Source organism: Cryptomeria japonica, chromosome 5 (genome assembly GCF_030272615.1).
Source record: "Cryptomeria japonica chromosome 5, Sugi_1.0, whole genome shotgun sequence".
NCBI classification, from domain to species: domain Eukaryota; kingdom Viridiplantae; phylum Streptophyta; class Pinopsida; order Cupressales; family Cupressaceae; genus Cryptomeria; species Cryptomeria japonica.
Genome location: NC_081409.1, coordinates 110,947,743 through 110,972,325, shown reverse-complemented (window position 1 = coordinate 110,972,325; position 24,583 = coordinate 110,947,743).

Here is a 24,583-nt window from a genome sequence, read left to right as displayed (position 1 = left end):
TATTTCTAATTGACCATTGTCTACCCCAAGGTTGGGTTGCTCAAAAGGGAATTCACCATCACCTGGTAAACCCATGCAAATGATATGTCACAAGACCTCCTACAGATATGGACTACGATAGTGGAGGCTATGAAAGGACGAATTTGAGGCTAAAATAATCTAGGTGGAATTGATGCAATCTATTAGAGTATGCAAGACTAACTCTCTCCTAAGAGGGACTTAAATAATGACAATGCAAAGGCTAATTTGAATGCAACTTTTTGACAAAGATTGACCTTATTTCTAGGCATGAAGTGAGGACTTGTGTAACATGAGGACATAATTTGTGACTATGCATGGATTATGCAAATGTATGATATCTAATATCACAAGAGATAATCATGTTTTCTCCATTCTTCCGAAAGTGATAAACTTGTTCAACTTGTTGGGTTATTGTTGACAAAACTTGACTATGTTTGACTGATTTTTTGGTTGTGTTTTGACTAATGTTTGATTGTTTGATAGTTGATCTTGAAAAATATGAATAAAACACAATAGCAAGTAAGAAGACATTTTAATATAATCCAAACAAAAGAGTGTATGTAGTTTATAGGATCTTTTCAAATCCCCATTGTTTCTAGGATCTTTTCAAACCCCAGTTATTTTTTATAGATTTTTGGCAAGACGAACACAAATCAGTCAAACTCTTCTAATGTTAAAAGGTCATTCATAATACAACAACCCACATCTTGATACTCCTTCAAATCAAACATCCTTGTCACACCCTAAGGTGCACCCATTTTTTTGCCTTTTGCCAGAAGTTGAACCAAAGAGAATTGCTTCTCAATTGGATCGTTTTCTTAGGAGATGTATGGCGAGTGTCTTGGGGGCAGATTCTTCCCCACCCTTGCACTGTGATATCACAAATGTTTGGATACTGACTCAGCTTGGCCTCTATTTCTTAAGGTTTGTAGTCAGGCTTTTGTTCAATGCGTCAATGATAAACTTCGTAAAGAGGCTTCCCAACCTTTAGAACAAAGGCTTTACGTATCTCAAGGATACTAGGGAAAGGCTATCAATGAACAATGTCGTTGGATGTGATTTTCATTACAATCCATATTTGATTATAGTGGGTTGGAATACTTGGCTTTAGTCATTCCCCACTTAGGTCGTTCCTCTCTCACCGACCTTGTGGGCTTCTCAGGAGGGCGGACCTGCTAAAGGTTTTATCCTAATTGAAATAAAGGAAAGAAAGCATAAAGAGTGAGTCTAACTTTTGATCACCCAATTAAGGAGAGAGAATATACCTATCACTTTCAAAACATGGTAGACAAAGTTTTTTCTTTTTATCCCATCATTGCAATGTGATCTAATTGCTATTTGGAGACATTGCTCCAACAATCATGGTGTTCTTTTTAACCCAAATAGGAATAGCGAATATTTTTTTTTTGAGTCCAAACATTGCAATAATAAATCTTGAGAGTAGTTTGAAATCCATTGCAAGAAAATAAGCCTCGTAACAAAAGGAAATGTGAAATGTTCTTTAAACTTATAAATTGAAGTGTGGCTTGTTCTTTTTATCCCTTTGTAGCCAAAAAATAAAAAATTGTCTTGTTCTTTTTAATTTGCACCAAAAAGACAAACGTGAGCTAATCTAACTCCATTGGACTTGCAACAAACATTAGCACTTGCAAAACCTTTTGAAACATTAGTCAATATTTTGGGCTGACAAGCCTAGAATTTCCTTTGGGTTACAAAAAGTTTACTCTTTATCTATAATTGATGCGCTAGAACACAAAATATTAGCAAAACCAACATGTCAAAAATAATTGAAAAAATACATAACAAAAAGCACTTGAAAATATTCAACGAATGTGGATCACATTCTAATCTCTATGTGAATTACTATGTGACCATATGTGAATTTCTGTCACATCGATTGCAAATTCTTGTCTGTGCGGATGTAGCTCAGAGTCTGAGCAAACGCGAATTGAGAATAGACATAATTTTTAAAAGACATAGAGAAATCTGCAAAATAGAGGATTAATTCAAAATGATATCTCATGACTTCCATTTCATCAATTATGTCAAATTTCTCTAGGTATTTATGCACAAGGTTATAGTATTTGGATAGAGCAACTAGTTCTTCTAGGTTTTGGAGTCTTCTTTCTACCCTAAGTATTTGTTGGTGAGCCCTTTGTTGTCTTTTGCCCTTTGATTTTCTTCTTGCACTTCAGATCTTAAACCTCACCTTCCTTGCCATGAGATCAGATGCATCTCACAAAGAAAATGAAAAAAAAAATCTAGATTTAGAAATTATTTGTGGGTTAGAAGCGCAAATAGATCGTGAATTGAAACAACAAAAGAAACTGAGGATATGATTAATTCCAGTGAATGTGAATCAGTATTTGAGTGAATGTGAATTAGAATGTGATCGAATGTGAATTGTTGTCATTTCGAATGCGAATTACTATGTGGTCGAATGTAGATTCGTATCTGCTCGAATGCGTAGCACTTCTTGTGTGTTCGTACAGAACTTGCAAAAAAACACAAAAAATCATGCCAAAAAGGTTAAAAGTTGTTACTTCACGTCGAGTTCACCATTTGTTTCATGCTTAAAATCATTATAAAAATCATAGCTAATTAGACTAAAAGGAACAATCACGAAATTCGTTAACTAATTAAGCCAATTCTAAACATAAACCAATAGAATGGATGCAAAATCAAATTAATTAAACAAATAGAACTCTTTATTACACATCATAGCTTCCATTGTCGTTCTCCAAAATTATGTCATGGGTGGCTCTCAGATATTGCACTGGGATTCCTGCATAGATTAGATACAATAATTTCAAAGATTGTGATTGTTGAAAATGAAGAATTGATCTTGCTTTTATAGATTTTTGGGTGAGGTGTGGTGAGAAATAGAACTCAAGTGTTGATTGATAGTTGACTAATTTTGATTGATTAGTTAACTCTCTTGATTGATATGTTAACATGATAGATTGGATAGTTGACTAGATTAGTCAACTAGATGGATTGGCTAGTTAACTGAATTGATTGGGAGAAGACTGAATAAATTGATTAGTCAGAAAAAGGTGATTGAGAGTGAAAAGGGGAGATTGGAGAGTTAAACTGATTTGATTGATCAGTCATGATTTTCAACATGTGTTGTAGGATTTTGAAATTGAAATTCATTTTCATTTTAATTTGAATTTGAATTTGAATTTTGGTTTTCGAATGATGAAATTGAAATGCACATTTAGTTGAAATTTGATGAAATTCAAATTTGGGAATTTGAAACTGGATGAAATTAGTTGAAATTCGAATTTGGGAAATTGGAAGAATAAATAAATTAATTAAATAATTTAAATAAAATTATTTAATAATTAGAAATGGGATTAATTAAATAATAAGGATTATTTAATTAAGGAATAAATCATAATTAATTAAATAATTAATATTTAATTAATATTGAAGAAAGGATAAACGATTAATTGACGAAGAAGATAGAAATTGAATAATTAGCAATGTTTGAATGTGATGATTTGAATTAGCTAGAAGAATTAATTAGCTTAATTAAATAATTAAATAATTATTTAACTAATAGGACTATTAATTAACAAGACATTTTTAGGTGTCTACATTAAGTATTTTATAAATTCTTTCATTTCTTTAGTTTTTTCTTCCATTGAAATGATATTTTAATCCGTATACATTAAAAATTTAGAAATTCCTTCATTTATAGTTTAGATAGACAACCCAAACAAGACATGAAAATAAAACTAACAATGTTCAGTATTACTAGTACCTCTAATTTCATCACACTTTGAATTACTACACTTATGGGCTCTAAATACAATTGCAATAAATGAGTGTGGACAATTTGAAATCCAAGGAACGTGTAATCATTCTTCAATCATAAATTAATAGCTAATTCAAATGAATCAAAATTAACTTAGATTAAATTAAGAGGGCCATCGTATAGTTTTTTAAGGGATTGAATTTGACATTTTGAGTTTTACTAGTTAATTAGAATCACCATCCTAAAATTTATGATAATGTAATTATAATTACTTGGTTCAAGGGGTGTCATTGACTTATTTGATTATTAGTAGGCATTAGATAAAAATAGTAAACACATATTGGTCATGGAGATAAATTGCCTTTTGAATTTAAATGCTTCCCTTCATGGGTAGTAGTTACAAGTAACCTGTTTAAGGAAAACAATGCCTAGAAAGAGTTATGTACCCACATAAATAGTTCACATCAAACATATCCTAGAAAATAGAACTACATAAATATTAATGTAGGAGCATCTAGGGTGTAAGGGCAATCTTGCATTAAAAAAAGTATTTTCCTTTTGTTTTGTAGGTTTCTCTAGTCGTGTTGGAGCTTGTGATGACACTTCAGAGGTGTAGGAAAGTTATAAGTTTTAAAATGCCAAATTTGTTATTTGTTATTTTTAGCAATTTGCCCTATATAGACATGTATGGACTTGAAAACTCACCCCAAGGAGTCAATTTAAAAATTTAAGTGTCTGGTGAAAGAATCATCTCCATATCTTGTATGATTTGGGAGATATTGAAGTTTTCATCCAAATAAATTTCTCCTATAAAGTTTTAGACTAAATTTGAAGCCCTTAGAATTCTCATACAAGCTAAAAAAGTGGACAATGTGATTTGATTTGGCACTGTAGATCCAATAATAGATTATAATAGTAAATTAAACACCCGAGTCAAATGTTATGGCTCTAGGAAGTTGTGCTACTGAAAATTTATTTTCAAATGCAATATCTTCTTGGGTTGGACCTATGGACACCCAAAAAATGGGAGTCACACTTTCCAAAACATTCTAAGGTGGTATTTTTCTTAGAGAGTTGATTTTCTTTGTAGCTAGTTAAGTCCATGTTGTTGTAGCATTGTGATTTGAGTTTATAATTCTTTTATTGAAGAAATTGAAAGTTTGTTGTTTTCCTTCTTGCATTTTCCATGTTAACATTTGTTGGCATACTATGTATGAGTGTTGGGTGGATTATCCCTTCATCATATATTATATATTCCACCTTGATCCTATTTGGAAGTGGTTTATATAGGCAAGCTGGTGAATGATGGAGGTTTTAGGATAACCTGTGGACAATTGAGAGGGTGGGGGGGTGTGAATCAGTTGTCAATAGATTATAAAACTTTAAGCTCACATAATCTTCTACCAAAATGCATAAACCAAATGCTGGAATATTAGATGTAATAGTTAAGCATAAACATAAAATACAGAATAATTAACCAACCATCCATAACACAGAACACTGAGATTTGTACGTGGAAAACCCAGTAAAGGGAAAAACCATGGTGGGAAGCCTACCCATAGTCAGATAATACTTCTACAACAAGTATGTGATTAAAATAAGAGGGGCCTACACATAAAGGAAGGAACACTGCCTAGATCACACTACTCATCACAAAAGGAGCCTCACTGACTACAAAGAAATTCAGACTACAATCTGGAAATAAGAATGAACTTCAAGAATAACATCTCCTATCCCTGAGTATAGTTCCGATTAAGCTCAATACCGGAGGTCTTAAACCTCTTTCACAAACCCAATTTGATCACCTATGATCAACCAAAACCTCTGCATATGATTACAACATTAATCATACACAGATAATCCCATATCCATAAACCCACGATCTACAAAGAGATATTACATCATATTTATACCAACCTGAGACCTAAACAATTAGGTCAGGCACCTAAAAGATAATACAGTAGATCCATTACATAATCCCTCAAACCAATGATAAACCAAGTCGACCTAAGACCGAAACAACATAATCCAAACATTAAATCCAACCAATGACACATCGGGAGCATCAATCAACACGTTACACAAACTGGTCCATAACCTAGCAGAATAAGATTAAGATAGAATAGGTCTAGTCCTAAATGCAAACACCACCGACCAACTAGAACACGAACAAGATAACCATCACCATCTTGATAAGCTTCTAGAAGCCGCACCAACACCACTTATTGGATTCATCAAAAGATCTTCATCAAAGCTCTGTCGGTAAAACTCTTATCGGTTACCAAAAGGCTTACTAGAACAAATGATATCATCTAGATAATCAAATCCTGAACCAACTGAATGTGATACGCATCAAGAACATGTGAATAACCAATGCAAGCCAATACCACAAGCTAGACCAAATCGCAGAATATCAGAGATGGTCTCCAGATCAATATCATAGTCCAACCACTCTACCAGAAGCCGATAGACAATAAAACACCTAGTGTTGACACCAATGACAAAACATTAATGCAACACATAATCAATTCCTCCAAATTGCCAACTATCTCCCCCTTTGGCATTGATGGCAACACTAAATGTGAAAAAAATCCAAGTGCCAAGAAAATGCCAAACAAGACTCCCCCAATGGAAAACATCCAACAAACTCTCCAAGAAGATATGACAATGAAGTTCTGAACCAAAAACCAAACTCCCCCTGTGAATGATATCACAACAAAGCTCTGTTTTTCACATATATGTCTCCCCCTTTGACATCAATGCCAAAAATCTGACATAAACATCAAAGAAAAATCATAAAACCTCTTAACCACACAGTTGACTACTCCCCATGAGTAGTAGCATCAACACATCAATCCAGAATGAATGATAGCACTGATAAATGCATATCGAATTGATGCCAATCAACATCACTCGAGTCTCTACCGAAGGGGCAAAAACTCTCAATCTTTATCTAAAGTACTTAAATGATTCCTTAGGCAAAGGTTTAGTGAAGATATTTGCAATCTACTCTCAAGTGTTCACATAAACCAGTCTGAGTTCATTTGCTTCCACCTTCTCCTTCAGAAAATTATACTTGATAGAAATGTGCTTAGTCTTAGAATGAAATACCAGATTCTTTGATATATCAATAGCAACAGAGTTATCACAGTGAATAACTACCGGTTCATTACAATCAACCCTTATATCCTTCACCATTTGCTTCATCCATAAAACTTGTGTACAATTAGTAGTAGCAACAACATACTTGGATTCAATAATAGATAAAGAAGTACATGATTGCTTCTTGTTGATCCATGAAACAAGTTTCTTTCTAAGAAAGAAAGCTCCACCGGATCTGCTCTTCCGGACATCAACATCTCCAACCCAATCAACATCTGTATATGCATATAGTATAAGTCATCATCTTTAAGATACCACAAACCATACTCAGTTGTTCCTTGCAAATACCTAAAAATCCTTTTCACCGCACACTCGTGATTCTCTCTAGGATCACTTTGATATCTTGATACAATACAAACATCGTTCATTGCATCCAGTCTAGTCTAAGTCAGATATAACAAACCTCTAATCATAGATTTGTACCTTGTGGGATTTACTCAAGTTGATACATCTTTCTTCATCAATTTCTCACTTAACTATAGGGGTACCAACCGATTTAGAAATTTCCATACCAAATTTCTTCAACAACTCTCTAACATACTTAGTTTGACAAATGAAAATACCTTTATCATTCTGAGTAATCTGCAAACCTAAGAAAAATTTCATCTCCCCAATCATAGACATCTCAAATTCATTCTTCATATTTTCAAAGAATTTCATACATAATTTATCCTCACCTCCAAATATGATATCATCAACAAATACTTCAACAATCAATATGTCATCATCAATGATCTTATAATATAAGTTACTGTAAGCATTACCTTAAGTGAAACCAAGCTTCAAAAGATATTTGTCCAATCTGGCATACCAAGCTCTAGGCTTGTTTCAATCCATGTAATGCTTTCCTTAACCTGTAAACCATGTTTTTATCATCTGAAAGTGAAAAACCATCAGGTTGCTCAATATAACTTCCTCTTCAAGATCTTCATTAAAAAATGCACATTTAACATCCATCTGATAAACCTTGTATTTTCTTATGGGCAACATAAGCAAGAAATAATCTCAGAGCTTCAATCCTAGCTACCAGAGCAAAAGTCTCATCATAATCAATTCCTTCCTTCTGAGAGTATCCTTTACATACCAATCTAGCCTTATTCCTCACAACTTGTCCATCCTCATTCAATTTGTTCTTAAAAACCCATTTAGTTCTAATAACATTCTTATTTTTAGGCCGAGGAACTAAAGTCCATGTGTTGTTCTTTTCAATCTGATCTAATTTCTCTTCCATAGCTTTCATCCAACATTCATCTTTAGAAGCTTCAATAATAGATGTCGGTTCAACTTGAGAAATTAAACATACCTCATCGGTTGCCAACCTTCTTCTTGTCATTACTCCTTTGTTCTTGTCTCCAATGATCTGATCTTTTGAATGATTTAACCTTACATACCGAGGAGTCTTCTAACTTTCTGTTTCTCTGCTCTGATCTTCAGTCACTATTGAATTTTATGATACTACCAGAGTAACTAGTTCAACATTTTGTTCTGGTACAGGTGCTATCGGTTCAATTATGATCATCTCCAATTCCGTTTCTCTCTCATAAGTTCTGATTTAACCTTTGTACAACCCATCCACCTTGACATTAGCACTCTCCGCAATTCTCTACAATCTCTTGTTATAACATCTATATGCTTTGCTTTCATTACAATAACTAAGAAATGTCCCTTCATCACATCTAGGATCAAACTTTCCAATGGAATCATCTCTTTTGATATAGCAATTACTACCAAAGATTTTTAAATACTTAACTGAAGGTGTATGACCAAACCATAACTCATAAGGTGTCTTATCGGTGTCTCCTTTGATATGAACTTTGTTGAATGTGTACACTGCCATGCTCACAACTTCTCTCCAATAGATATGAGGCATATTAGCTTCTATCATCATAGTTCTAGCCACATCCAATGTAGTTTTGTTCTTTATTTCCACAACACCATTCTGCTGAGGTGTCCGGGGGGCAGACAACTATCTCCTTATCCCATGCTTCTCATAATAACTGTTAAATTCACCAGATGTGAATTCACCACCCTTATTTGACCTTAAGTATTTAATCTTCAACCCTATCTCTGTCTCAACTTTAGCTTTAAAGATTTTAAACTTTTCAAAAGCTTCAGATTTTTCTTTTAGAAAAGTAACCCACATTATTCTATAATAGTCATCAATGATTAGCATAAAATATCCCACCCTGAAAACTCTTAATTCTAGCAGGACCACATAAATCAGTATGAATAAGATCAATAACATCATTAGATTTATCTTGAATACCCTTAAAATAAGTTCTGGTCTGCTTTCCCAATTGACATTCCTTACATACCGAATTATAGGGCTTCACAATCTTAGGTATATCTCTAACAACCTTAGTTGAACTGATCTTTACAATGCAATCAAAATTCACATGACACAACCTTTTATGCCATACCCAACTTTCATCAATTTGTGCAATCAAACATGTTTTCTCATCGGAGTTAAAATGGAAGATGTTACCTTTAGTCTGTGTACCAGTTGCAATCTCCAATCCAGATCTGTTAATGATTTTACATTTTCCTTCCTTGAACTATAATTGAAATCCCTTATCCACCAACTGTCCTACACTCAAAAGATTATGCCTTAAACCTTCAACATGATAAACATTATTAGTATTATGCTTACCATACAATGATATAGTTCATCTTCCTCTGATCATACACGCTTTGTCATCTCCAAATCTAACTAGTCCACCATCAAATTCTTGCAAAGATAAAAAAATTCTTTTATCTCCAGACATATGATGTGAACAACCACTATCTATCACCCATTCATCCTTGTCTTCAATTTTAGGAGCAAGGTCCTTTTCCTCATTTTGAATAACTGGTACCGGAGCATCTTCCTTAATAGCCAAAAATACCCATTCCTCACCACTATCGGATCCACTAGCCAAATCTGATAGTTCTGATACTTAATATAAGTACAGATCCAATAGCCAACAAGATGAGAAGGGGGGGTGAATCATACAAACTTAATCATCCATAAAAACATCAGATTCAACCTTGGTAAGATATATATCAGTAATATAACCGAAACTGTTAAACATGCAAACTCAAAAGCATATGAACAATATAAACCTCATAACACCAGATTTAACGTGGAAACCAAAATAGGGAAAAACCACTGTGGGATTTCGAACCCACTAAGAAATATACTCTTCTAGAGTATGCTTGGTTAAAAGCAAATCCTATTAAAGATTACAAACACATTGCTAGATGTGACCCGGTTAAGGGATTTCCCTCAGATCTGTTAGGATCTTCACTTTGTTAGAAGTGACCTTGTTAAAGGATTTCAAACACTCAATCAGAATGTCACCTTGCTAGAGGATTTACATATAAGACTGTTAAGTCCACTCGGTTAAGAGATTTTCTGTCACTTTCACAAAATAACAGTAATAAAATCTATCTGCAACTTCACATCTAAAATGCTAAAGCAGATTCTTATTTGTTCAATACAATCTAGACATAGAACTAATATTGTCTATCTGTTGGGCTTCTATACTTTGTTATTCAAACAGGTCTTCAAGCTTCTGTGCTCGGTAATCACTATGTAGCATCCTTGTGCATACACTTGCCCGCATACATTGTTTATCAACAGTTTCCTATTTATAAACAATTAGATAACCGCCTAATCTCCTTGATCACATTTCTCATGATCAATCATAGCCATCAGATGTTCAATCTTGTCCACGCTTAATGCATCTTTCGATATGAAAATGTTTTACCCCACCTTGGAACTTGCATACTAGTCTTGGAACTTGTGCCAGGGTATTGCGGTTCAATCTAAGCTATAGATCTTCATGCCAACTTTTCATTGCCTTAGATTCGTTAACAAACTTCTTCCATGGCTTACCAATCATTTAATTTGCTCCAGCTCATCAGCTTCCTTCATTAAATACCGCATGTAAACATTTAATGCATTCTATTATAGCTCGGTTACAACTTGGTGAATACTAAACTTCACTCAGTAGACATTCCGCCTTCATTAACTGATAGCGATAACCTTAGGGTTTACCGACTAGGTTCTTTGGTTGATAACATAGTATAGTATTAACCTTTACAATTTACAACATATGTATGATGTTAAAACAATTTGAAACATCATGATCTCATCATTGTCTAACTCGGTAGTAGTTGCCCATTGAATACCTTATTCATCCCCTTATTCATCATATTCTTTCCTGTGTCTTTTACCGACATTTTTATAATCTTCATATCATACTTCTCAAGATATGGCAACATCATACTGAATTAGAAAATCAATTTCTTGACATCAATGACAAAATAATAATATCAAGATAGTAAAACATCTTTAATCAGTTATATCCATAATCATCAACAACCTTTTCAATATCCTTATGAAATGCCAACAATATTTCATTGTCTGTTATAATGCAATATTCCCAACAATCTCCCCCTTTGGCATTGATGGCAAAACCAATTGATTTGACCTTAATAGATTCAGATTGTTGTGATTTTGAAATGCTGAAATGCTCTCCCCCATGCATTAGACTTCTCATTTTTCCAATCTGTAGTTTGCTCTTAGTCTTCTCCCCTGATAGGTCTTCTCTTAGTCATCTCTCCTTCATAGTAGTCTTCTCCCCCTTTGACAACAATGCCAAAAAGTAAAGAACTAAAACATAATTTCTTTCTGTAAGAAGTTATTTCCTGCTATTGTGTATCAACTGAGTCTCGATTAGAGCATTTGGCTTCAATTCTTGTTCCTTGTAATATTTCTTGTATTAATTCCAGTACACTTTTAGAAAACATCCTAAAGTGTATAACTCAACATCAATTCCCAAAAGATATTCGTTAGAGTCATCGGAATGATGCTTTCACCGAACTTGGTCAATGAGTAGAAGATAGGGGTAGGACCCCTAACTTACTTTTGAGATATTCAAAAGTGTCCTTTGGTAGTGGCTTGGTGAAGATAATTGCTATTTGCTCCTTTGTGCTAACATATTCCAACACCACTTTCTTCTCTTGAGCTTCTTCTCTAAGATAATGATATTTGATAGATATGTGGCGCTTTGTCTTAGAGTGCATAAAAGGATTCTTTGAAATATTAATGGCACTAGTATTGTCACAAAATATAGTTACTGGCTCGGTAACTAAGACATAATCCTCTGTGCCTTTCAAGTATCTAAAAATTCTTTTGATTGCTGTCATGTGTGTTTCCTTAGGATCTGTAGAGAATCTTGCAACTATACCTACTGCATGTGCTATATCTAGTCTGCTGTGAACAACATATTGTAGTTTTCCAATCATGGATCAGTAGAGTGTCTCATCAACAGATGCAGATTCATCATTCTTTGATAATTTGCAGTTGGTAGTCATAGGAGTACTTACTGGTTTTGAATCATCCATTCCAAATTTCTTCAAGATTTCCTTTTGTGTACTTGGATTGAGTAATGAAAATCTCATTTTTCATTTGCAGTATCTGTAAACCTATAAAATACTTTATCTCGCCAATTAATGACATCTCAAATTCTTTGCTCATTTCATATCCAAAGTTCTTGCATGAAGAGTCATTTCCACAAAATATAATATCATCAACAAATATGGTTGAGATCAGTATTCCATTTTCATCATTCTTCATGCACATGTTGTTGTTCTCACTTGTCCTTATAAAACCAATCTTAATCAAATAAGAGTGCAATCTTTCATACCATGCTCTTGGTGCTTGTTTCAAACCATACAAAGCTTTGTTCAATTTACATACTTGATCTTTATTATTGTCTTCAACAAATCCTTCAGGTTGTTCAATGAAAACTTCTTCTTCTAATATTCCATTCAGAAATGTAGATTTGACATCCATTTGATATATCTTGAAGTTCTTGAAAGCAGCATGGGCCAATAATGTTCTAACTCCTTCAAGTCTAGCAATAGGTGCAAAAGTTTAACCATAATCAATTCCTTCTTCTTTAGCATAACCTTTGCAAACTAGTCTTGCTTTGTTTCGAATGATTTTGCCCTTTTCATTTAGCTTGTTTCTGAAAATCCACTTTGTACCGATTACATTTTTGTCCTTTAGTCTTGGGATTAGTGTCCATGTGTCATTCTTCTTGATTTGATCAATCTCTTATGTCATAGCATTTACCCAATCTTCACTGTTAAATGCCTCTTTTACTATTCTGGGTTCAAATTCAGATATCAAGCATGTGTTCTGTCTCAATTTGTTCCTTGTCATCACTGGATCATCCTTATCTCCTATAATCTGACCTGGTGCATGATGTCTTCTGACATACTTGGCTAATATAGGCTCGGTAGGCTCTGTATGATCTTCTTCATCACTTGGTAACTGGATATTCTCTTAATTTTCTTCAACAGTATTCTCGGTAGGACTTCTTAGTTGAACATAGACAAATTTATCATGGTCTTCTGGTTCCTTGGAATTTCCTTCATCATTTCTTTCTGCAAATTCATCAATTTTCACATTTGCACTTTCTACTATTTTGGTAGATGATTTGATTAGACATTTAAATGCTTTGCTTCTAGAAGAGTAACCTAGAAACATTCCTTCTTCACTTTTATGATCAAACTTGCCATTTCTATCATCTTTATGAACATAGCATCTACTTCCAAAGATTTTAAAATAACTAACATTAGGTTTCTTATCATACCAGATTTCATATGGTGTCTTCAAAGTACCTTTCTTCAATTGAACTCAATTCAAGGTGTAAACAGTTGTGCTTATTGCTTCTCTCCAAAATGTTTGTGACACCTTCTTTTCAATCATCAGTGTTCTAGCACAATCCACAATAGATCTATTTCTTCTTTCAGCTATTCCATTCTACTGTGGAGTTCTTGGTGTAGAGACTTGTCTTTTAATACCATGATCATTGCAAAATAAGTTGAACTCATCAGATGTGAACTCTCCTCCTCTATCTGATCTAAGACATTTCAGTTGTCTTCCTGTTTCATTTTCAACTCTTGCCTTGTACGATTTAAACATTTGAAAAGCTTCTGATTTTTCTTTTAAAAACATTACTGACATCATCCTTGAATAGTCATCCACAAATAATATGAAATATTTATCACCATAATAACTTTGAACTTTCATAGGACCACAAAGATCAATGTGCACTAGATCTAAAATTCCATTAGAAGTGTAGGACTTACTTGTAAAGCTTGATCTTGTCATCTTACCCATCTGGCATCCTCGGCACATAGCATTATCAGGTTTTTCAAGACTACTCAGTAGACCTCTTACTCTGTGCTTCTTACTTATTTTGATCAGATTATCAAAATTGACATGATAAAACCTTTTATGCCATAACTAGGTATCATCAATCTTTGCATGCAAACACTTATTTCGAGTTGAGTCAAGGTGAAATGTATTACTTTTTGTTTGTGTCCCGATAGCAGCTAACTTTCCATTTTTGTCATGAACTTTGACAATTCCTTTATGAAATTCTATTTGGTAACCTATGTTGTTTAGTTGTGCTACACTCAACAAATTGTATTTCAAACCTTCAACCCAATAAACATCATTACATCTTGCACTATCAAGAAGTGTTATAGATCCTTTACCTCTTACCAGACATGGTGCATCATTACCAAATCTAACATAGCCTCCATCATAATCTTCTAATATAACAAACTTGTGTTTATCTCCTATCATATGATGTGAGCATCCACTATCTATAATCCAAGAATCATTAGTGTTTATGTGAGATGTTAGGGCTTTTTCTTCATACCTTTCTTCATCTGATCCATCCTTGATAGCCACATAAACTACTTCCTTTGTATCAGTCTCATCTGTTTTATCATTGTTAGATTCCTCATCAGCTATTAAGCATGTCTTTCTATCTCTTCTTCTGAAGTCTCAGTGTCCTCTATAATAATTATCTTTCTGTCTATCATCTCGATAATCTCTTCTTTCAGTAAAATCTTTGTCAGGACACTTAGAAGCCATATGTCCTATCTTATCACAATTGAAACATTTCAAAGGTAGTTTTCCTTTATACTTACCTTTGCCTCTTGGTAACCTTTTGGCTAATAGTGCTTCAAACTCTTCTTGCTTTCTGATTTCTTCATACAGTTTGTGTACTTCTTCCATGTTCTTCCGAAATCTTTCACTTGCTCCATTGTGATCTCCTTCAGAGTACTTATATTTTCTTTCATTATAATCATTAGATTCATCAAGATGAAAAGAACTAAATGCAGATTCAACTTTATTTACCAAAGATCCACTGTTATCAAAATTACTTAACTCAAATGCGTGTAGCTTACCAATAGTAGCATCTAAAGCAACTGGCATATTAGGTACAGACCTCAATTCATTGATTGCAGAGACTCGGATTGCATAAGCTGGTAGAAGGGTTCTCAACAACTTACTTGTTATATCCTTTTCTTCAATAGTTCCACCTGCTCCTTTGATTTGATTGACAATCTCCTTTAGTCTTGTACTGTACTGAGTTATGTTCTCACCTTCATTCATCCTCATAGATTCAAGTTGTCCTCTCAGACTGTCTACTTTTGCTCTTTGAACATGTTCATCTTCTCCATATACTGATATGAGCTTATCCCACATTGCCTTTGCATCATTGCAGCCTTCTAGATCATTAAACTCTGAATCGGTCAATGTAGATGTTATTTCAATCATTGCTTGAATATGTTCTTGCTTTGCCCTTATCTCTTCCATAGTCAATGGATAGGTTCTCGGTGCAACAAAATCATTCTCTAGATAGCATACAACATATTCTCCAACTCTTGATAGATGTAGCTTCATCCTTTTCTGCCATGTAGAGAAACTTGACTTGTTCAGCTTCGGTGCATCCCTCTTATACATCTTTGGATCTTTAACTCAAGTGCCTTTAAACTTTCCTTTCAGAGTCCAAAGCTCTGATACCAATTGATAGTTCTGATACTTAATATAAATATAGATCCAATATCCAACAAGATGAGAGGGGGGGGGGGGTGGGGGGGTGAATCATACAAACTTAATTATCCATAAAAACATCAGATTCAACCTCGGTAACATATATATCAGTAATATAACCAAAACTGTTAAACATGCAAACTCAAAAGCATATGAACAATATAAACCTCATAACACCAAATTCAATGTGGAAACCCAAATAGGGAAAAACCACTGTGGGATTTCGAACCCACTAAGAAATATACTCTTCTAGAGTATGCTCGGTTAAAAGCAAATCCTGTTAAAGATTACAAACACATTGCTAGATGTGACCCGGTTAAGGGATTTCCCTCAGATCTGTTAAGATCTTCACTTTGTTAGAAGTGACCTTGTTAAAGGATTTCAAACACTCAATCAGAATGTCACCTTGCTAGAGGATTTACATATAAGACTATTAAGTCCACTCGGTTAGAGATTTTCTGTCACTTTCACAAAATAACAGTAATAAAATCTATCTGCAACTTCACATCTAAAATGCTAAAGCAGATTCTTATTTGTTCAATACAATCTAGACATAGAACTAATCTTGTCTATCTACTGGGCTTCTATACTCTGTTATTCAAATAGGTCTTCAAGCTTTTGTGCTTGGTAATCACTATGTAGCATCCATATGCATACACTTGCCCGCATACATTGTTTATCAACAGTTTCCTATTTATAAACAATTAGATAACCACCTGATCTCCTTGATCACATTTCCCATGATCAATCATAGCCATCAGATCTTTAATCTTGTCCAGGTTCAATGCATCTTTCGATCTGAAAATGTTTTACCCCACCTTGGAACTTGCATACTAGTCTTGGAACTTGTGCCAGGGTATTGCGATTTAATCTAAGTTGTAGATCTTCATGCCAACTTTTCATTGCCTTATATTCGTTAACAAACTTCTTCCACAGCTTACCAATCATTTAATCTGCTCCAACTCATCAGCTTCCTTCATTAAATACCGCATGTAAACATTTTAATGCATTCTGTTATAGCTCGGTTACAACTCGGTGAATACTAAACTTCACTCGATAGACATTTCGCCTTAATTAACCAATAGCGATTATTGGCATATGGACAATCCAATGAGACATTATATGTGATTGAAGGTTTTGTCATTGATGGCAACCTTGCAATCCTATGGCACCAGCAAGACATCATACCGGCAAAGCATTATATAGGCAAGACAGTGCACCGGCATCAACAAGATCACTCTACACCGGCACCAGCACCAGCACAAAAGAAAAGATGTATACCGACATAGAGGCCGACGGGATTTTTGATATATAATATTTTGTTTATTATTGTAAGCCGACTTGGCAAATTGTAAAATGACTCTTGTATATAAAGGAGATCATTGTAGACATTTAGAGAAAAAGAATAGTAGTGAGCATAAAGAAAATTATTAGGCAGACCTAATGTGCGAATTATAGGTTAAGGGTATATGTAAAGAACAAAGAAAGAACTGGTACTGAATCTGGCATTGGAGATGCTATTGTAAAGCAGTACAAGTTATTGGATTAGTATAATCCTTATTGTAAGTCAGTGTGACTTCTCATTGAGTAGTGAGCTCTAGGCAGTTAGCCTTCCTGCATGTGCAGGCCCCTATTGTAAGTAATATTCTCTTATTCGCTAGTGAGTGAATATTGTGGGTCACAAATCCCACCGAGGTTTTTCCCACACTGGGTTTCCTCGTTAAACATCTTGTGTTATGGTGTTCTTTTCATGTGGATGTTTCTGATTCTGTTTATTGCATTAATTCTTGCATACCGGTATACTGTTATTTTATGTTCTACATGTTTTAACTTAAGAAAATCTTATCACCGGTTAGATACTGATTCACCCCCCCCCCCCTCTCCATATCTATGGGAATCCTAACAACGATAATCTTAGGGTTTACCAACTAGGTTCTTTGGTTGATAACATAGTATAGTATTAACCTTTACAATTTACAACATATGTATGATGTTAAAACAATCTAAAACATCATGATCTCATCATTGTCTGACTCGGTAGTAGTTGCCCATTGAATACCTTATTCATCCCCTTATTCATCATATTCTTTCCTGTGTCTTTTACCGACATTTTTATAATCTTCATATCATACTTCTCAAGATATGGCAACATCATACTGAATTAGAAAATCAATTTCTTGACATCAATGACAAAATAATAATATCAAGACAATAAAACATCTTTAATCAGTTATATCTATAATCATCAACAACCTTCTCAATATCCTTATGAAATGCCAACAATCTTTCATTGTCTGTTATAATGCAATATTGCCAATAGAATCTTGTGTCGGTTCATCATCAGAATCATTTACACCTTCCTCATCCGCATAGTAACATGATTTGTCTTTGTTTATCCTATACTAATTCTTGTTCTGATAATCATGGTTAGGCCTAAAGGATCTTCTATCTCTCTCTTCAAAGCTTGAATTCCTCTCACGACATCTAGATGCAAAATGACCTATCTTATTATATGCAAAACATTTAAAAGGTGATTTTCCTTCATACTTACTTCCAACAAGACCTTTAGGTACTCTTCTAGCAAATAGGGCTTCCAGTTGCTCAAACTCTTCATCCTCTTTCTTCATTTATCCAGTTCCTTCACATATAAATCTTTCCAATCACTCTTGCCAGTTGACGATGTAGGTGCATGAAAAGCAGATTCAGTCTTTGCAGCTCCCTGAGGACCAAATTCTTCAAGCTCAAAAGTAGACAATTTTCCAACCAAAGTATCCCGGTTAACATAAATGTTAACCATTGTTCTCAGCTCATTAATTGTAGTAGCCTTCATGTTGTAAGCCAGTGGCAAAGCTCTCAAAACTTTAGAAACAATCTCATCTTCGCTCAAAGACCCACCACAACACTGAATTCCCATAACAATTTCATTAACTCTTTCCATGAAAGGAGTGATCCTTTCATCTTCTTCCATCTTCAGGTTCTCATACCTTATTCAGTAACCATCAAGTTTAGCAATTTTATCAATAGGGTCACCTTCATTCAAAGCTTCCAACTTATCCCATATAGCCTTCACATTAGATTGGTCAGTTAATCCCATAATTTTATGATCAAATAGTGTGCTCAAGAGTGCTTCTGTAGCTCTACAATCATTTTCAATGTCCTTGTCTAGGCTTGCTGGAGGAGGATTGCCAGATATGAAATTATGAGGAGTATAGATTTTCTTCGTGATCTCCCAAATTTCTTTCCCAATACATCTCAAATGAGTCTCCATCTGAATCTTCCATACTCTGTAATTTGTCGAATCAAGCTTAGGGGTTTCTCTTCAAAAAATAGATGCAGTTGAATTGTTAGTTGTCACAGGATCTTCCTCGAGCGATTAAGCTTCTGCAAAAGAGGACCAAACTCTGATACCAATTGTTAGGATAACTGGTGGACAACTGAGAGGGGGGGTGAATCAGTTGTCAACAAATTATTAAACTTTAAGCTCACATAGCCTTCTACTAGAATGCATAAAACAAATGTCGGAATAACAGATGTAACATTTAAGCATAAACATAAATTACAAAATAATTAATCAACCATCCATAACACATAACACCAAGATTTGTACGTGGAAAACTCGATAAAGGGAAAAACCACAGTGGGAAGCCTACCCACAGTCAAATAATACTTCTGCAACAAGTACGTGATTACAATAAGAGGGACTTGCACATGCAGAAAGGCACACTGCCTAGAGCACATTGCTCATCACAAAAGGAGCCTCACTGACTACAAAGAAATCCAAACTACAATCCGGAAATAAGAATTAACTTCAAGAATAGCATCTCCTATGCCTGAGTACAGTTCTGGTTAAGCTCAATACCAGAGGTCTTAAACCTCTTTCACAAACCTAATTCGATCACCTATGATCGACCAAAACCTCTGCATATGATTACAACATTAATCACACACAAATAATCCTATATCCATAAACCCACAATCTACAAAGAGATCTTACATCATATTTATACCAACCCGGGACCTAAACAATTAGGTCGACCACCTAAAAGATAATACAATAGATCTATTACATAATCTCGCAAACCAATGATAAACCAAGTCGACCTAAGACCAAAACAACATAATCTAAATAATAAATCCAATCGATGACGCATCGGGAGCATCAACCAACACGTTGCACAAACCGGTCCATAACCTAACAAAATAAGATTAAGATAGAATAGGTTCGGTCCTAAATGCAAACACCACCGATCAACTGGAACACGAACAAGATAACCATCAACATCCTGATAACCTTCTAGAAGCCACACCAACACTACTTATTGGATTCATCAAAAGATATTCATCAAAGCGCTGCCAATAAAACCCTTACCGATTACCAAAAGGATTACTAGAACAAATGATAGCATCCAAATCATCAAATCCCAAACCAACTAAATGTGATACACATCAGGATCACATGAATAACCAATCCAAGCCAATACCACAAGCCAGACCAAATCGGAGAATATCGGAGATGGTCTCCAGATCAGTATCATAGTCCAACCACTCTACTAGAAGCCGGTAGACAACATAACAACTAGTGTTGACATCAATGACAAAACATCAATGCAACTTATAATAAATTCCTCCAAATTCCTAACAGGAGGTTCCTAGTACAAAGGTGTTAAGATATAGGGTTGGAAGAAGTACTGAATAAATATTACATTAACTTAAACAATAACAAAATTAGCCATTCAAAAAATAAAATGACATGCCCTACAATGGAGAGCGGGAGAGCGGGAGTGGGAGCGGGAGGGGTTTCCTGTGAAGGAGTTGCAAAAGATGGGGAAGATGGTGCTGCGGATGAGGATGACTTCATCCCTCTCCTCCTTTCACCTTCCATGCTGTCTAATGGGGCTCTTCGTGGCTCTTCTTTGCTGGATTGGTGGGTGGAGGAGTTTGGTTCAGAGGAAGGAGTGGAGGTTGCGGCAGTGATGGAGGCATTTTGGAAAGGGTTTTTTGTGGCCTCTGTTTTTGGTCATCAGGGGTGTGAGGTGGTTCCTGTCAATGGCCTTTTTTCTGCTCTTTCTTTGGTGGGGGGTGTTCTCTTGGTGTCTGGGATGATGTTTGGGCAGATATGGGACCCTGGCGGATCTCTTGTGGAGAGGCTCTATGTGTTCTCTCCTTTCCTTTGTGCTGAGGATTTGTTGTTGATCTGGCCTTTGGTGCTCTAGTTCTTCGAAGGAGCTTCCTTTTTTGGTTCTTCTTTGTTAGGCTACTCTCCTACGGAGGTGGAGAGTTGTCTTTGGTGTGAACCTTTGAGAGGGGTTTCTTGGCTCTTGCTCTTTTCCCCTCCTTGCCTGTTAGAGGTGACCATATTTCCTATGGAGGTGGACATTTGGTGGAGGGGAAAGGGCTAGTTTTTGCTTGCTGCTGGAGAGTGTTGGTTGTTGTCTTTCTGCTTCATTCTTTATCCTGTAGAGGTGGAGCTCTTTCCTATTAAGGTGGAGAGATGGAATGTTGGGGATTTTTGACTTTTGGTGCTCCTCTTGTTGCTAGCTATGGATGTCTGTTTGGGAGTCTCCTTGGGTGGGTCTGGCAGTTCTTTTTTCCAGACTCCCAACTTGTCTCCTAGATTGGTTCCTTTCTGTTGTTTCTTGGTTTGGCCTCCTTCCTTCTGGTTTTTGGGGTCTTTGTTCCCCCTTTTTCTAGTTGTGGGTTCCTGGTTTATCCTATAGGTAGGTCAGTTGCTAATAGTTTTAAAGGGCATAGTCTGTCTTTCTGCTGTCTTTGGTTTGGGGAAAATCCTGTGTTTGGAGTTCTGAGCTCATCATTTAAGGTTGAGGGTGCCTGGCAAAACCCTCGGTTGTTGGTTTTGGGTTCCATTTTAAAACCCAATTTGAAGGTTGAGGGAGCCTTTCAAAACCCCTACTGGCCAGATTCAAATTGTATGAATATTTGTTGTAATCTGGTGTTGTTATTGAAGGTTAGGGGTACCTTTCAAAACCCTGATAGTTGGCTGAGGGTGCTTGTTATACCCTCGATTATTACTGTTTCGTGCTATAGTTTGGAGTTGTAGCTTTGTTGGGTATGGCATGACTATGCTAGTTGTTGTTGGTTTTAGTCATCTTTGTTGGATTTTGGCTGCGGTTTTTCCTTGTTTATTTCTTTTAACAGCCTGCTTTGTTGGGTTCTAGATCTCGGTAAAATCTATTGGGTTTCGAGTCCCTCCAAAACCTATTGTATGGGGTTTTGGGTCCCCTCAAAACCTGTTTTTCCCCTAATTAAAAACAAAATTAACCATTCAAGAAAATCATTTGAACAATGGTAAAGTATCTAAGATAAATACCAAGATACAACGTGTTCTCTGTATACTTGAAATAATCCTAGATGAATTACTTGATCTTGTAAGGCTTTAGGCCATGTTCTAAGGTAGGTTTGAAGCCTTTATTTTTTATATAGTAGATTCTTGAAAAGGACAACCTTAGTGCACTTCCAATAGGGGAATGCAATTTTTAGAGAGCGCCTTAGGACCCAAATGGTCTCGATGAGTCTAAGTCTAGCCAAAATATATACCTATCCTTTATGGATAGATGACTACCTCTTTTGGGTAGATTCTTATCTTGAATGGATGGATGAATTCCTATCCCATATGGACATATGCCTAACTTGTATTATTAGATGCTTGTCCAAAATTTGATGAGTGCTTATCCCATATAGATAGAAGTACTTGAGTATACAAATGAATGAACACTTAATAACTTGTATATGATAATATAAAAGATTAGTGGTATTTTTTGGATATAATAGCTAGGTTATTACAGTCTACATTGGAAAGGGGTTGACAAAAAGATAGATAAGACACATGTATCATTCAATTAGACATCACATAATATTTTAGAAATGTCCCCTACATTATCATTCCTCCATAGCATATTAAGAAAATCAATTATCTCAACTTATAGAATGCAATTAAAATTCAAAGCCAAATATTAAGTGTGGAGTGACTACAAAAGGCCGTAGCAAAGTTTTATTAAATTATTTTCCTGAAATGTCCAATGAAAAACATTTAAATAACCAAACTCTCATAAATTTTTCCAAGTCAAATTCCAACCTCCCCATTTTACACTACTACCAACTAGCAGTTGTAGGGGGAGTGCCTGCAACAGGAGGCCGATAGGTCTGATTGTTAAGGCAAAATGTTAGTAGATGTATTAGATTTGTTATATTGAGAAGTAAATTGTATTGTATAAGTAAATAACCAAATTATGTTAATGTCAAAAAGTTAATTGTACAGTAAGACAATTTTCGTGTACATAACCCAACCAATGGTTGTTCCCAAAGTTGAAAATTTTCCACCCACCATCCCCCATGCTGGTGTATGCAGCATGATGTACTTGAAGAAAATGTTATGAATATTGTTTTACATCTTTTTTTTGTAGGCTATATTACTCCCAACCAATTTTTTTTGTTGGACCCAGAGTATTGTTGTTATCCACCCTCCATCCCCCATGTTGGTAAGAGCAGCATGTTATATAGCCTTTTGTTGAATTCCATGTGATCTATACGATGAAAGACCTGCATCAATGTTTCATTTATATAAGTTAGATTTGGATAACATGTAAGTTTGGTGAAGTTAAATACTTTGAAAGTCAATACTTTTTAGTAATATAATACCTCATGGATGTGTAATTGCAGAATTGGAATGTCATGTATGGTTGATGTCAGTATTTGTTTGTTGTGAGAGAGGTTTTCTGTAGAGAATGTTTTGAAAATAATAATTAAATTTGGTTTAAGATGTGTAAGCAAGTTAATTTTCCCAAGTGGCTATGATATAGTTATCTACCTAACAATATTTTGTATTCTGAAAAGATTTGCATACCTTGATAGTAATGAGTTTGGTGTATTGGTTGTTGTTCTTTATGGCAAGCTGAATTATTTAGTGAATAGAACCTGAAAGTGTGAAGGGGTTTTAAAGAGAGAAGGCAGTTAATAGGTACGAATTGAAAACCTTAAGAAAGCATAATACATGTAAAAGTGAACATGTGCAGGGATAGTTGAACAACTTGAACAAAGTAAGAAGCTTGCAAGTAGACATTGGAAAATCATTTTATTGAACAAGTGAGTAAGGTTTACATACCGTTAAAGTAATGACCTTGCTGCATTTGATGCTATTCTTTACTAAAAGCTCAATTATTCAATCAAAATAACTTGAAGGTCTAAAGGAATGTTAATGAGAAAAGGTAGTTAATGATAAATAGTATAATACCTATCAATTGTAAAGAGAGATACAGTGAGGAAATACCATCAAAAATCATTATACGTGTAAAAGTGAACACGTGCCTTATAGACTGAAATTGGTCAAATGTACAAACAGTTAAAGAACATAAACAAAGCAAGAAACCTGGAAGCACAGTACAGAAAATTTGAAGACTGTTTCATACCTTCAAATTATTGAACTTGCAGAGTGAAATTGGTCACATCCAGAAACAGTTAAAGAACATAAACAAAGTAAGAACCTTGTATTAGTACATCATTATTTAAAATAAAATGTATTGAACAAGTGGCTAATATTTGTAATTGTTATATTCATATGATGCTATTCTTCACTAAAATCTCAATTATTCAATCAAAAGAACTTGAAGGTGTAAAGGATTGTTAATGAGAAAAGGTAGGTAATGATAAATAGTATAATACTTACTAATTGTAAAGAGAAACACAGTGAGGAAATACCATCAGAAATCAACATG